Genomic DNA, 12,262 nt, shown 5'->3' with positions numbered 1-12,262 from the left:
AGCAGGGAGCCCGATGCGGGACTCGATCCAGGGACTCCAGGATCATGACCTGAGCCGAAGGCAGTCGCTTAACCAACTGAGCCACCCAGGCGCCCTAGACTACTCATCTTAAGCATACACAAAAATCAACTCAAAATGGATTAAAGACTAGAATGTAAGACTTGAAACCATAAAACTAGAAGAAAACATAGGCTGTAAGCCTTCTGACATTGGTCTTGGCAATGCTTTTTGGATGTAACTGCTCTTTCATTTCTGATTTTATTTGAACTCTCTATTTTTTTTCCTTGGTGAGTCTAGCTAAAGGTTGGTCAATTTTGTTTATCTTTTCGAAGAACTAGCTTTTAGTTTCATTGATCTTTTCTATTATCTTTTTAGTCTGTTTCATTTCCACTCTGATCTTTGTCATTTCCTTCCTTCTACTACCTTTGGTTTTGTTTGCTCTTTTTCTAGCTTCTTTTAAGTATAAAGTTAAATTATTTGAGAATTTTCTTATTTCTTTAGGTAGGCCTGAATCCCTATAAACCTCCCTCTTACAACTACTTTTGCTGAATCATATAGATTCTGTAAGTTATAGTTCCATTTTCATTTGTCTCAAGGTATTTTTTTATTTCTTCTTTGATTTTTTTGATTGACCCATTGGTCAATAGCATGTTGTTTAATCTCTGTATGATTTTCTAACCCTTTCTCTCTCTTTTCTCCTTCTGGGACCCTTACAATGCTAATGTTGTTCCACTTTATGTTGTCCCATAGGTTCCTTAAGCTAGCTTCATTTTTTTAAAATTCTCTTTTTCCTTTTTATTACTCTGAGTTCCACTGCCCTGTCTTCTTGATCACCCACCAATCATTTCTTCTGCTTCATCTAGTCTGCTGTTGAACACCCTCAAGAATATTTTTCAGTTCAGTTACTGTATTCTTCAGTTCCGTGGCTTCAGTTGGTACTTTCTTATATATTCTCTTTGTTGAAGTTCTCACTGTATTCATTCATTCTTCTTTCAAGTTTGGTGAACATCTTTTGACTATTACTTTGAGACCACAAGCATAGACCCTGTTGACCTCTAGACCAGGCAATCTGGCAGTGTCCCCTGGGTGACAGTTGCAAAAATTGGGGCTTCAGACCAGTGTATAAGCTCCTTTCTGAGAGGTCCTTGCAATTTGTAGAGAGGCTGAGGGAAGGCAGAAAGATGGCATCCCCCAGGCTATATTCCTTGAGAGCACCTTTGTAGCCTCTAGATGTGTGGCAGACCTGAAGTCTGCCCCTTGGGCTGAAGTGCCAGGACAAGTAAATAGGCTTTTTTCACAAATAGACTAGCGATGTGTTTTAGTCTGCTGTCTGCACAGTGCCCTGAGGGTAACAGCCTACCATGAACTGTTTCTCCATTCATTATAGTCCTATGGAACCCAGGAACACAAGCATGCCTACCCATGGTATCACAGTAGAGTGCAAAAATGGCACCCACCAGCACCTCTGTCCCCAGGGAGAGTCCCAACAGTCCCCTGCCTGTTGTATCCAGCAGATGCTTTAAGGTTAGAAAACAAATCTTCTTCACATATAGTCTAGGCACTTTTCAAACTGCTGCTTTTGTGCTGGTTCCCAGGGCAAGTGAGTCTGCACACAAGCCCTTTAAGAGAAATATCTCAGTTCTCTACAGCCTTTTGGGTCTCCTGGATGTGATTGGTTTTCAAAGCTAGATGTTTGGGGAGCTCATCTCTTCATTGCAGGTCCCAGGGGTTGGGGTGCCTGATGTGGAGTATAAACCCCTCATTCATCAAGGAAGTTCCAGATTTGTGAGATTCTTCCCAACTGTGGGTTGCCGCTCTGGCAGTTGGGTTTTTGGTGAAACCATCCATATGTGGCCCTTTCACTGTTCTGTTGTGAAGTAGCTATTCAGCTAGTTCTCAGGTCTTTTTCAGAGGGAATTTTTCCATATGTAGCTGTAGATTTGGTAGGTCTGTGGGAGGAGGTCAGCTCAGGATCTTCCTACACCACCATTTGACCACCCCCCTCAACATTTCCTATTGTATCTGTTTTCTTAAACTTGCACAGTTCAGCAATTTATTTCCCCTGTTTGGAACAGATAACTCCTTAATCTTACAGATTGTATTTTGAGAGTTTCCCCTCCACTCTTAATAGCTACACAGTTGGAGACTGGCGGATAAGAAGCAGTCTTTTGATAACTGAACATGATAAACATATCAATTCTTAATCCTCTCAAAGAACAAGTCAAATAATTCAGTTTCCTACACAACGTATATAACAAGCAGCCTCTACATATTATTGTTGGTAATCAATGTTAATCAGTGTGTTTGCTAGTAGGATAATGTGTCATATTACTTGGTAATACCTCTGACCCAAATAAAGAGTTAAGCTGATTATAGGACATACATTCATTTGCCTAATTTATTCAACAAATGTTGATTTGGTGCCTGCAGTAGGTACTAAGCTGAAAGCAAATTTACATAAAAGAGAAAACAAAATAATGTGGAGCAAAAAGATATCCACCTCCCAGGGGCTTGTGTCAACATTACCCCAACACAACAGCACTTGTGGGCCTTAAGATCTAATAAGTTAGACACCCTATATCTATGAGAACAAAGCATTTTCCATGGAAACTGATATTTTGCAATTAACCAGGAACTTCTAAATGCTAATAACCATTCTTCAAAAGTAATCCCTGAAGTGGAAAAAAAATTGTAATTTCTGCAAAGAAAACCCAGTGTTATATATATATTGTATTATTGTATATAAATATAGTATATGTAAATATTATTTTATTACATTATTATACATTGTATTATTATATTACATTATTATATAAAAATACATTATTACATATAAATATATATAATTAATTCAACTTAATAATATGAGGTCAACTCTAAAACTATGCTTGAAAAATATAATATATAAAAAAGTTTTCTTGCAATATAGAACTCAATGCTTTTAACAAATTCTCTGATCTGGGCAATACAGTTGATGCTTTTATTTTATTTTATTTATTTTTTTTATTTTTTTAAGATTTTATTTATTTATTTGAGACAGAGAGAATGAGAGACAGAGAGCATGAGAGGGAGGAGGGTCAGAGGGAGAAGCAGACTCCCCGCCGAGCAGGGAGCCCGATGCGGGACTCGATCCCGGGACTCCAGGATCATGACCTGAGCCCAAGGCAGTTGCTTAACCGACTGAGCCACCCAGGCGCCCGATGATGCTTTTATAAACAAAGAAATAGGACATTAAAGAAAACTAATATCTTTTAGGATGCCACATAGTTTGCAGCACCAGTGTGTTAATGAACTCCAGACCAAGCAACTGTCAATGGGGTAATGATGATTCCCAACTATATGCGAGCTGAACCATTAAATGGTATGTCATCTGTAAGTTATGAATGATAAAAATATAAGAAAACATGATCCCAATTATCACTTGTGAAAAAGGATGATAGCTATAATTTACCTCTACTTGAATGAGAGGTCCTAAGCCGACTACAAATAACAGTAGAATACCTACCCAGCTGCTAACTAATGTGGCACAATTATAAACAGGATGGACAAAACTGAAAAACTAAAAGCACAACTAAAACAAAGGTACAACCTCAAAGGAAATGATATTGCCAGGTTTATGATAAGCATCAAACTGACTTGGAACACAGAAACATCATTGCTATTTTAATTATGTTCGTAAAAAGGTTTCCAAATTTCATCAAGAGAGATGAGGCAGATCTTCAGTCCCAAGCAAACTTGTATTAGTTTGAAGAGATTACTGAGCTCATCAAAGTTAGCCTTTTCAAACACACACAGCAAAAGTACCTTTTTCAAATATGAAAAATTATCAACATAAACTATATGAATGTTTTTATGTTGTTAAGCTAGCTAAAATGAGTTAGTACTTGAGAAATTTGTAAATCCATTTGAAATTTAGGTCCTTATAGATCTAGTACAATTAAAAAAAAAAAAATCCTAACATGCCTATGAAATAAAATCCTAATTGTGAAAGACCTTTGTCCCACAACATAAACATTCCTTCAGCATGATAGGCTTTCTTAGCCTTGGCTCATTTCCATTTGGGATTCATTTTGTTCAGTATCATAAACATTCAGTGTAATACAGAACATATTATAATGTGACCACTATTTATGATTTACTTACTATCTGTCATCCACTGGTACTTGTTAGCTCAAAATGTCTTCCAAGGAGAGATATACATAATAGATATTAGCTCAGGTTAGATTAGCAAGCCTGACGACACATAACACACACACTTCAGTGTCAGATATATGTTGGAAAAAAACTATTATGCCTTAAATTTCCTAAAAACTCTTATATTGTTAAGATGGGATCACCATGTGAACTAGACACATATTCCTTCAGGATAATGAAAGTGAGAAGGATATCTGCCTTCCACCGAAGGATACTATAAATATCCCTTTCAGAGACGCAAACTATCTGCTCCTTTGAAGTAAATATCCCCATGTAGTCCTCTATTTTCAGCTTCAAACAGGAGTCTTTGATGTCATTCTGCTACCCTGATAATTCCACTCCTGGTCTCAAATCTCTCTTGTCTGGTCAATTTTGATTTATACTAATTCAACTCCAGTAAACCTCAAAAGTAGTGGCATCTTAGGGGCATTTTAATTTCACTTTAACCAAGTGATAAAACCAAAATTAAATATGACAAACTCCTAAAGGCTTAGGCAAATCCCATAGGTACCTTATATTTATAGTACCAGATTAATAGTTTTGATATTTAAACATAGTGTTTGTAATCTACTTAAGTAAAGGGCCCAAAAGACACACTTTACTTTCTAAAACTGTTCCTCTCTATCAGCCTCTTTCTCTAAGTCTTGTCTGGTTCATTCAGAAATCTCTAACAGCAATAATTTAATACCTTATCCCATGACATCATACCAGGTGAACTTTCAACATAGTTTCAAATAAAGAAAAGCAATTGACCACTCTTAGAAAACAACTTCAAGGGGCACCTGGGTGGCTCATTTGGGTAAGCGTCTGCCTTCAGCTCAGGTCATGATCCCAGGGTTGTACTCCCCCTGCTTGTACTCTCTCTCTCTGTCAAATAAATAAAATCTTAAAAAAAAAAAATTCACTAATCACAGTCAGAGAGACATTAAGAAGCAATTGCAGAGTACAGTAATACATGCAGAAAATATACACTTTTTCTCAACCCATCTGTAGTATTCATTTGGTTAGTCTCTTCCACTTAAGAGCCCAGTCTCTTCATTTGATGTATGAGGTTAAACTATAAAATTCTGAATAATTTGAACCCAATTTGGAAAAAAAAAATGTTTTACCTATATACTACAAAATAAGGTTTTATTTGTCACAATGGTCATGCTGTGGGCCCCCATCAAATTTATAGTGGAGAATGGCAAGGAACATTTTCTCCCAGAAAGATAATTTGAAAACCTAGTTCTCTGTCTTGAACATCACCTTCAGTTTATCCTTCAGACCCACCATAACCATAACCATTGCAACCCACACCTGTACTCTCAGGCCTCTTTCTCTGCTCTTCTTTTTCATTTTTCATAGCTCTTATAATTTTCTAAATGATAAACAAATATGTTTACTGTCAATCATTCTTTTTTAGAATGTAAGCTCCAGAGGGAAGGGATCTCTGTCTATCTTGTTCACTGACATATCCTAAATACCTGAACAGAACCTGATGGAAAGTAATCACTCAATATTTATTGAATGAATGAGTGAATCCACATTGAGAATTCAGAACAAAATATTTCTGGAGTCAGATTTCAGTTTCATTTATACAGTTAACAAATATCTACTGTGCTCTGAATATGCGGGAGACAGAGCATACACATCCAAATACGTATTATCAGACAGTGATAAGTGCTAAAAAGCTAAAGACAACAGGGTAAAAGGTTGGAAAGAGAAAGCAGTGGCTATTTTAAATGACATGAGTCACCTCTCTGAAGTGATGGCAATTGTTTTGAGCCTTGGATTAAGGTAGGTGCCATACATATATGGGTGGAGGGGGAAAATGAACTTTGAGCATAGAGGAAATAGCAAATGTCTAGCCCCTAGGGTGTAGGAACACTTGGTAAGCCCAGCAAGCCCAATGAGGCCAGCATGGTGGAAGCCGGGTGTGCAAGAATGTATCATTCCAATTGCCTTTACCTGCTACTTAATAACATATATATATATATATATATATATATATATATATATATATATATATGTATATATACTGCCTAATGCCCCGGGAAATAGAGGTTACCTTTCAGCTAGAGTATTCAGATTTTCTGATAGTAAGTGCTTCTTCTATTCCAGCCCACAAATGTCTGTATCAGCACATCATAGAAGATTACAAAGCACAGTAATGACATTGTTAAAAACCGCTCCAAGTAGCCTCAGGAGTCACCAAACTGACTTGAACTAAGTACCACTGCGCAGGAAGATGTAAAGCCAAGTTTGAACTTGGTACTAGAAGGGTGCAAAGCCAGGAGGCTCAATAAACATTAAACAGTGACGGCCATTCTAAGTCTGGGGGAAAGAGCGTCGTCCCAAAGCAGTGTGTGAACTCTACCACGTTCATTCAGCTCTAAGGCTAAGTCGCCAAGAGCGGTAGGAGGCAGCTCCATGACATGCATTTTGTGACAGTCCTGGACTCGCACTGCTCCGACATTTTATGTAACTTCCCAAAGAACAAAAACAAAAAGTTCGCTCTGAACTCGCCTTCCAACGCAAGCCAAGGCGGAGCACTTGGAAAGTTTTCAGCGTCTGAAAACCTCCATTTCCGGGGCTGAGCAGAGCAATACCTCCTGCTTAAAGGTTTACGGCGATTCCTCCCATCCCTCCACAGCAGCTTCACCTAGCTTAGCCAAACTTTCTGTGCTGTCCCTCGACAGCAGGACCCAAAGTCGATGGCATCATACTGAGCTAGCGAGCAGGTTCGGGGCCGGGAGCTAGGTGAGTGGGTTTTCAGGACACCAGCCTCGGGTCCAGGCGGCCGAAATGAAAACAGCAGCAGCCTACGCGGAGCATAGAATGGAGAGAGAAACTCTGAGGCAGGCACCACCCCCGCAACCCGGGGCGACGCCCTGCCTCGCATGCGGTGGCGAGGCGAGCCGCGACCCTCATCCAACGCACCACATCCGCCAGGAGGCTCGCGCACGCGCAGCGCCGCCTGGGCCCGCGGCCTTGGGGGAGGGGGGAAACAATCGCAGAGTCGCGCGCCCAGCCCCCGCCAGCGGGTTTGCGCACGCGCGGCGACGCCTCGGCCCTAGGCCTGGGCGGGGGTGTAACCCCTGGGGGCTGCTCGCCAGCCGTCGCTGCGTCCCCGAGCTCGGACTGAGAGGGCGGGGAGAAATGGCCCGTTGCGGGGGAATCTGAGAGTGGCCGGCTTCCAGTCCCGCGTCCCCTCTTGACTTCCTACGCCATCCTGTACCCTTACCTCAGCGCAGGCCCGAGCCGCATCCGCTCCGCCCTCTGGGTCGCCGTTACTGCTCGGTCGGGGGCCCGGCGCAGCGACGAGTTGGCGCCTCCCCCTGAAGCCGCCCGGTCTCAGCGGGTTGCGCTCGGGTGCCAGGCCGGGGATGGGAAGGGAGGGGAGCGCACTCGAGGGGAGGGGGCCGGCGACGGCGCCTCGCCCCTCCTCCTCTCGCCCGGCTGCCCACTGCCGCCCCCGCCCCTTGCCCGCCGACTCCCCCTCTTCTCGGAGCGAACCCCAGGACTGCGCCCCGCCTCGCCCGCTGGGCCCATCTCCGTCCTGTGGGACACCCCCACTTTCTCCAGGATTCTGGGCCCCAGAGGCTTGAGAATTTGGAGATGCCTGACTCGGAAGGGTGAGGCGAGTGTATGGTGCTGTGGGCAACCTTTTCTACGGTCCGTGTCCCCTCGCCTGTCTCTGCTTATTCTTGTGGTGGTCCCTCCATCAGGAAGCTCAAATCCGGTCTTCACACGGTTTCCTCCTGCTTTTCACCTCACTGCTGTGGGGCCGAAGTCCTATACGCTCCTAATACGAATGTTGAAATAATGAGTGACTTGTCCTGAGTTACCTTGGGACCAAGGTCTTTTGGAACAACCGCACTATCCCTTTACTAATTTAATAATTTTTTGTATTACATTGCACTTCTGTTGGCCTTGGTAGGTTTTAGTAAAATGCACCACGGCTTTATAATGTGCAATAATTTCTTCCACTTTACTACACTTAACGTTGACCTGAGTGGGTTTTGGTAAAATGCTTCACAACTACTGTTACTAGCTGTTCCTATGAGGTAAGCTGAATGCTTTTACATTGGTTTTTAAATGAGGACACAGGTTCAACGTTTAAGTGACTTGCCAAAAAGTAGCACAGCCAGATAGACTGAGATGACAACCCACAGTGACCATGCCGGTGTTGTTTGGTCTGGCCTTTGTCATTCATTGGGAAAACATCCTTCCAGAATGTCTAGGTGTTTTTATTGCAGTTGCTGTAGTTGGCAGACATTTATGTCTATTATCACAGGATAGTCCATTAAAACCCAGAAAGAGACTTGCATTTACTTGACTTTGAGGGTTATAAGCAGGGCAGGAGTCTTACATGCATGGCATTGCCTAAGACAAGCTTTTCCCCTAAAACAGTTACCCTTTTGCCTTTTAATATAAAAAGTAACATAAACGTAATTGAAAGGACAGCTTGGGTTTTTTATTTGAAAAGTTTAATTAGAAGGAACTCCTTTGAAAGTATCTAAGGGAGAAGGTGGTCAGACTAAGGAAGGTAGTGAGATAAGGTGGGGTTATTACTAAACATACCTTCCTTTTACTATTTGTGATTTTTATATCTCAGTAGATTGTGAAACTCTTGAGAGCACAGATCATGCCTTATTTCTGTACCATAAAATGCTTAATAAATGTGGAATCAAATTACACTGATTACATGCCCTTTAGCTCCTCAAATATGCTTCCATACTTCATTAAGAGACCTAAACATAAGCATTAATCCATGGTTGGTTTACTCTCATTTTGGATTGTTTGTGCCAATTCTCCTGGGCTTGACTGTCTGGATAAACCGACCTCTTAAGAGCGGTTGATGCCTAATCCAAAAAGGCTTTAAGTCACCTTTTCTTATACCATGATCAGCTGTCTCCTTCCTCTCCTTGTGGTAAAGCTGCATAATACCGATTCTGCATAAAAAATCCACTGACTTAATTTTTCTGTTCAGGAAAAGGCTTTTCCTCTGATCACCACCAAAGCTAAAATCCATCATTAAACAAGTTTAGAGTCGGTTCATTAGACAGGAACTGTTTCTAATTCAAACACTCGAGTTCTCCTGCCACCTTTTTCCTTTATCCAGACTATTTTGTATTTAAGGCATTTTAAGAGTCACAATTTAAAGAGCAAAGTTATAGAAAACCACTTTCATACAGAATGTAATGCATAATTTACAAATCAACTTCTATAGTAATTCTTTCTCTAAAAGTATAATACTCCTTTACAAATTAGTATTTTAAGATTTAGGTATTTTTAAAATAACTTTAATACCTTAAATATACCTTTTGGGGCACCTGGGTGGCTCAGTCGTTAAGTATCTGCCTTTGGCTCAGGTCATGATCCCAGGGTCCTGGGATTGAGCCCTGCATCAGGTTCCCTGTTCTGCGGGAAGCCTGCTTCTCCCTCTCCCACGCCCCCTGCTTGTGTTCCCTCTCTCGCTGTGTCTCTCTCTGTCAAATAAATAAATCTTTAAAAAAAAAAAAAAAAAAAAATATATATATATATATATATATATATATACACACCTTTTAAAATACTTTTTAAAGGTCCTGAAGTTCCCTTAGGACTTCTGAAAGGTACTTAGATGATTTCTAAATGATAAAAAACAATAAGACCTAGCATAGACTTTCTCCAGTTTCCACCATAAATCCTATTGCTAATGGAGAACTTTTGTTAAGATGTGATTATAGCAAGAATGATCAGAACAGAGGATTCAACAGGTATAGTCCCAAAATATAGAAGAGGAAATTTCCTGTAACAAATCTAACCTCTAGAGCAGTTGGGAAGAAGCTTTTAGAATATCTCTATTTTTATCTAAATTAAGAAATCAGGGTGCCTGGGTGGCTCAGTTGGTTAAGCGACTGCCTTCGGCTCAGGTCGTGATCCTGGAGTCCCAGGATTGAGTCCCCGAATCGGGCTCCCTGCTCAGCGGGGAGTCTGCTTCTCCCTCTGACCCTCCCCCCTCTCATGCTCTCTCTCTCATTCTCTCTCTCTCAAATAAATAAAATCTTTAAAAAAAAAAAGAAATCAAACTTTACTAATATTTAATATGTATATTGACAATAGTGCATCTTTTTTGTAATCAAAGTACATGACCAAAAATGTTTAGAGACCATTTCTCTAGAGTACCATCAGTTCTGTAGGAAGCATCTGAGTTCACTACATGTTTTGACTCTATAATATTTTAAATACAATAATTTGGATTTATACAACATTTTAAGTATAATAATCTTGAAATGTATTTAACATTGAAAATTTTATCTTTGTTATACTATGCAATAAGTAAATGTTTATTCTTTAACCACTTTTAGCATGAGATGTTTATTTAACAAATCCTGGTAATTTGTATATTGTTTCTTTGCATTATCATAGAACTGAGAGTTTAAGTATAAATCCTCATTCTATAGATGCCCAGATTATGAAGTAATTTGTCTCAAGTCTTTGGATTCATAGTTCCAGTGCTCTTTCCAATGCATCATCCCACTCATAGGACAAATAGCAGACTCTCATTATCCATCAAATGAATGATAACAACAATGCCATTGCACAAGACGGGAAGGTGAGGGATTTCTCATAGAACTCTAAGAGGAAGAAATTCTTTTTTAAACTTTTACTTTAAAATAATTATAGATTCACATGAAGTTGCAAAAATAGTACAGAGAGGTCCCATGCGCCTGCCCCCACTTTCCCTCACTATATTTAAGATAATAATATACTGCAAACACTAAGATAAAGCAAAGACTTGGATTGAATCAGCTGACCAAACTCTGGGAAAACTAACTGGCCAGAAGCTGAAGGTTGAAAAGGACTGTTGGGGGCAAGGAGTCTGAATGAGGGGAGCTGTTCTAGAGAAAAGAAGGAGGGGAAGGGGAAGGGGGAAGAAGACCATTAAACACAACACATTCCTTGGTCAGAAGAGAAGTGATAGCCTCTATACGAGGTAGATATTTTTTGTGCTTTTTTTTTTTCTTTTGGTCTATTATTTCATCATTTATCATTTCTTTTAAAGTATTCCAGATAATGTCATTGCTATCATAACCTCTATCCCTACAGATCACAGCAAGGTTGCAATAAAAAAGAATAACTTTCTTGACTCCATCATCTAAGGGCAACCTTGTAGGAATATTAGCCCTCCTTAAAGTCCATAGGGGCTGGGAAGATGGAGTATTCTAGTCTAATTCTGTAGACACCATGTAGCATCCTCCTCTTTTGCCACTCCTGAGTGAGGACAGGAGACCCTCCTGGGGTCCTGGCTACTCCCAGTTGTGTGGAAGAGAAAAAGTGCCCGGGCCACTCCGCTGGAGAAGACACAAAGGCAGCACTGCCCAGTTCTCTGTGTTTTAGAGAGATGTCAGTTCTGCTGTGGCTTTGCAGACCCTTCCTCTTTACCGTGCTATATGGCATGGTGTATCCCAGCAGGGTGCTAGGATACAAAGCAATGAAGATAAAATACGTGTGCATGTTACTGCGGCAATAATGAGAGAACAACAAACTACCAGAAGGAGGTCAAGAAAGGCTTCCCCAAAGAAAAAAAACTTTGGCTTTAAGTTTTAAGGATGTGCACAAGTTAGCTAAGAGAACAAACATTAGGGATGGGGGTGCTAGGGAAGGGAAGCATCCCAAGTAGAGAAAGAAAGAGTATGATGTGTTCAAGAATTGTAAGCTGCTCAGCAAGGCAGAACAAAAGATATGTGGAGGGGATAGACTAAAGTAGCAATAATTTCTTGAGTGCTTTCTTGGGTTGCACTCTTTATAGTACATTGTCTTAATTAGTCCCTACCATAAACTGCAACTTAATTCTGGCCCTGTTTTTCAGATGAAATAGTAGAGACTTAACTAACTTGCCTAAGGTCACATAACTAGTAAGCGTGGGGCTAGGACTCAAATCTATCTCTGATTCCAATCTGGAGCGCTTTCCATTTGACCGTGTGGCCTCTTTCCACATGAAGTAGAAAGCAAATTGGCCAAATAATAAAAGGCCTTGGCAATGCAACAGCAAGATATATCACCGGATCCAACAACAGATTTTAAGCAAGAGAATGAC

General features: G+C 40.6%; 1 protein-coding gene and 1 pseudogene across 7 annotated transcripts in view; one reads left to right on the top strand and one right to left on the bottom strand.

Annotated features, from left to right (window-relative positions):
• RCBTB2 (RCC1 and BTB domain containing protein 2) overlaps positions 1 to 7,645 on the bottom strand; it is a 43,779-nt gene extending 36,134 nt beyond the window's left edge. For 3 of the 6 annotated variants that reach the window (XM_031035930.2, XM_081815438.1, XM_031035931.2), the window contains exon 1: positions 7,421 to 7,640. The gene's annotated coding sequence lies outside the window, so the exon portion shown is untranslated. Of the gene's footprint in view, positions 1 to 7,420 lie in introns of all 6 variants that reach the window. The other 3 variants (XM_081815440.1, XM_031035933.2, XM_031035934.2) reach the window with 3 other exon arrangements.
• The window catches only part of LOC145720760 (cytochrome c oxidase subunit 7C, mitochondrial pseudogene), a 29,917-nt pseudogene continuing 24,318 nt past the window's right edge, over positions 6,664 to 12,262 (top strand). The window contains exon 1 of the transcript XR_014143961.1: positions 6,664 to 6,936. The product of XR_014143961.1 is annotated as a cytochrome c oxidase subunit 7C, mitochondrial pseudogene (transcript). The remainder of the gene's footprint in view (positions 6,937 to 12,262) is intronic.

The sequence above is a fragment of the Leptonychotes weddellii genome, chromosome 3 (assembly GCF_054177405.1).
Source record: "Leptonychotes weddellii isolate Sample4059 chromosome 3, ASM5417740v2, whole genome shotgun sequence".
Lineage (NCBI taxonomy): Eukaryota > Metazoa > Chordata > Mammalia > Carnivora > Phocidae > Leptonychotes > Leptonychotes weddellii.
Note: the sequence above shows the minus strand (reverse complement) of the source record. Positions and strands in the feature narration are given on the sequence as shown.